This window comes from Erpetoichthys calabaricus, chromosome 11, assembly GCF_900747795.2.
Source record: "Erpetoichthys calabaricus chromosome 11, fErpCal1.3, whole genome shotgun sequence".
Taxonomy (NCBI): Eukaryota; Metazoa; Chordata; class Cladistia; order Polypteriformes; family Polypteridae; genus Erpetoichthys; species Erpetoichthys calabaricus.
Genome location: NC_041404.2, coordinates 33,979,308 through 33,983,085, shown reverse-complemented (window position 1 = coordinate 33,983,085; position 3,778 = coordinate 33,979,308). Strand labels below are relative to the sequence as shown.

The following is a 3,778-nucleotide window of genomic DNA, read 5'->3' as shown; positions in this document are numbered from 1 at the left end:
ACGTAGGGGGGTGTGAGCAGGGGGCTGTGTGCAGCTGCTTCCTGAAGGACATGCTGAACGGAGCTTCGCATACTTAAAAGCTCAAAGGGCACGTATTGATTTTTTTTTTGACTGCTTGCTTTGCACTCCTTTGAAAAGGAAGATATGTTTGCATTCTTTTAATTGTGAGACAGAACTGTCATCTCTGTCTTGTCATGGAGCACAGTTTAAACTTTTGAAAAAGAGACAAATGTTTGTTTGCAGTGTTTGAATAACGTTCCTGTCTCTCTACAACCTCCTGTGTTTCTGCGCAAATCTGTGACCCAAGCATGACATTCTAAAAATAACCATATAAACATATGGTTTCTACTTCGCGGATTTTCCTATTTCGCGGGTGGCTCTGGAACGCAACCCCCGCGATGGAGGAGGGATTACTGTAATGTCGTTATTAGTACCCTGTAATTATACAATAATAATGTCGTTATTAGTTCCCTGTAATTATACAATAATAATACACTTATAGTTACACTGTAAATATGTGGTAATAATGTAATTGCAACAATGTTCTCAGCAAACAGTAATGTTACTGTTTAAATAATGCTATTACAGTCATGTTTTAATTACACAGTAATAATGTTACTATAGCTAAGCTGCAATTACACAATAATAATATTGTTCATTAGTACCCTGTAATTACACAATAATAATGTTGTTATTAGTACCCTGTAATTATACAATAATAATGTCATTATTAGTTCCCTGTAATTATACAATAATAATACACTTATAGTTACACTGTAAATATGCGGTAATAATGTAATTGCAACTATGTTCTCAGTAAACAGTAATGTTACTGTTTAAATAATGCTATTACCGTCATGTTTTAATTACACAGTAATAATGTTACAATAGCTAAGCTGCAATTACACAATAATAATATTGTTACTAGTACCCTGTAATTACACAATAATAATGTTATTAGTACCCTGTAATTATACAATAATAATACACTTATAGGTACACTGTAAATATGCAGTAATAATGTAATTGCAACTATGTTCTCAGTAAACAGTAATGTTACTACTGCTGCTCAGCATTATGGCAATCCCAAACTAACATTTAGAGATATCTCAAAATGAATTTTAAGATATCTGGAAATGCATTTAAGAAATCTTAAAATGAATTTACAGCTTCTGAAAACATGTTTCTTTGAAGATATCTTGTGCATTTTATGAAATCTTCAAAACAAGACACTGTTCATTGTGTGGTGTCTGAAATGCAATTCAAGATATCTTGAAATAACTTCAAGATATCATTTTGTGATATCTCAAATACTTTTCAAAATTTCTTCAGCTTGTTCTACCATGGGTCTTCCTGTCTGTTTTTAAATCATTTTGAAATGCTTCGCAATGAACAGGAAGTTATTTTGAGATACCTTCACTGTGGATGTCTGGAAATGGACATAAGATATTTGGATCTCTTAAAATGTATTACAGATATCTTCAGATCAACTTGTGTTTCAGATAACTAATGTGCATTGTTAGATATCTCAAATTCATTTCATGATATCTTAAATTGGGTCTCTTTTCTATTTCAGATATCCTAAAATGTAAATTAAGATATCTCAAATATATTCTATTTCTTAATAGTTATTGACTTATTTTAAGATATATGAATATCATTTTCTTCAGTTCTAGATATCTCAGATTCATTTACAGATATCTTAAAATATCTTGTTCATCTTCAGGTATCTGAAATTTATTTCAAGATATCTCAAAATAAGCACTAAATTATGCAGTTCAAGATATCATGAAATAGACAAAATGTCAAATTGACAGAATAAGAAATTTTGCAGGAAATGATTTTAAGATACAGTATCTCAAATAGAATTTTGAATATCTTCAAAATTCAAGCAAGGTTAATTGGATATATTTGAAAATATATTTGAAATGTGGTATCTTGAAATAAATACTGTAGGTAGGTATTTTGAAAATGTTTTGCAGATATCTTAAAATGTAGACAAAGTTACAGATATCTGGAAATGAGTTTCAATGACCTTAAAAGGTGAACCGCATTTGAAGATTTCTGCAGTTCATTCGGAGGTATCTCTAAAGGTTAGTCTGGCTTGTAGGTACACAATTATAGTGCTACGATGTAAGTACATGATGATAATAGGACTCCTTTTACACTGTAAGGGCACTGTGATGACATTAATAAAGTTACACTCAAGGTAGATGCAAACAGTTTTATTAGAGTTACTTTGGAAATACACAGTAATAATATTACAGTTACATTTTACTTAAATTAGTAATAATACTATAATTATACAATAAGTACAAAATAGTAGTTGTTATTGTTACACTGTAAGTACAAAGTAATAACACTATTACAGTTACATTCTAAATACACGTAATACCTTCATAATTACCATTAATATTATTATCATTATAATAATGTTATTCTAGTTACACTGTAAGTACACTTTAATAATGCCTACTTAGAATGACATGTACTTAGGAAACTAATTACTGAGTAAGGGACGTGTTGCCAAATTTTGTAACAATGTCTTTTAACACATTTTTGCTTAGCCATACACTCATCATGTTGGTTTTTTTTGTGTGTGTTTTTTAAAGTGAAAATTTAAAAAAAATAAGAAAAAGATCCTTGCACATTCTATGCAAATTATATTGAAGAGAATTCAAAGCATTGCAATAATGCTCTGGAATATGTTGGTAACTATTTTAACTTGATTATACTTTCTGTATAAAAAGTTTGTATTTATGAATTGAGTTGCAATCTTGTAAATGGTATTAATAAATAAAATGATTCTTAAAAATCATTCTGTTTTAACTATTGTCCAGGTGTTGTATCTGCTCCCTGAGAACACACAGACGGGTGGTTCTTGTGCAGTTTCGCTCTTCTTATCTTTGTTACTTTAGGGTCTTTGGACAACACAGGGGCTTAGTGGTTGGCACTGCCACTTCATAGCTTTCAGGTAGTGCCTGGGTTCAAATTGCACCCCAGTCAATGTCTATATGCAGTTGGTGTGTCCTCCCAGTGTTTATGCTGGTTATCGTCCATGAGCTTGAACTCCTCCTCGGGAAAAACTGAAATAATTTCAACAATCCAGCCATGATGAGTTGACGGAGGTCATTTCAAGCCAGCGTTGCCAGGTCCAGCCCAACATCTGCTTAAAACCTGGCCAACGGGAGCTGAAAATAGGCCAAAATTTGAAATTCCACTGTATTTCAAAGAACTAAATCAATACCCCACTTAATATTAAAAGATCAACTGACATGTACTTACTCTTTCCTCTTAAGTATTCACACCTTGTGTCCTTGTCCCTCCTCACTGGCCTTTAACTAAGTGCAAGCAACCTTCACACAAGTAACCTAGATTGGGATGCTAATCATAAAAAATGACCAAGGTTATAATAGTAAAATATACATGCTGGGTAGACATCACTTTACTACACACATTATCATTTTGTTCTGGGTTCTGTTCTCCTCTTTATGTGTTTTAACAATTTCTCGTTCAAATTCGCTGGCACGTATGAGCTGCTGTGATGGGCCCAAGTTCCTTACCTGGTTGAGAGGCCAAATAAGTGAACGGGCAGGAAGAAAGCATTCCCTGCCTCTGCCATTAGATTGGCATGAGATGCCAGTATGGAAGTGGTGTGCTGACATCCCTGCAAGGCTGCACCAAAGATCCATACCCAGCTGGGAGGCCAGTGTAATGTCTGCAGAAGGTCTTACAACCTGCTGGTACACACTAGATGTAGATCCCTGGGCTGCAGTAC

General features: G+C 33.4%; 1 long non-coding RNA gene across 1 annotated transcript; it reads left to right on the top strand.

The window, feature by feature from the left end:
* Positions 1-527: 527 nt before the first annotated feature.
* Positions 528-2,829, top strand: LOC127529637 (uncharacterized). Its single transcript, XR_007936258.1, has 3 exons — positions 528-661; positions 735-795; positions 1,045-2,829. It is a non-coding gene; the product is annotated as an uncharacterized LOC127529637 (long non-coding RNA).
* The last annotated feature ends 949 nt before the right edge of the window (positions 2,830-3,778 follow it).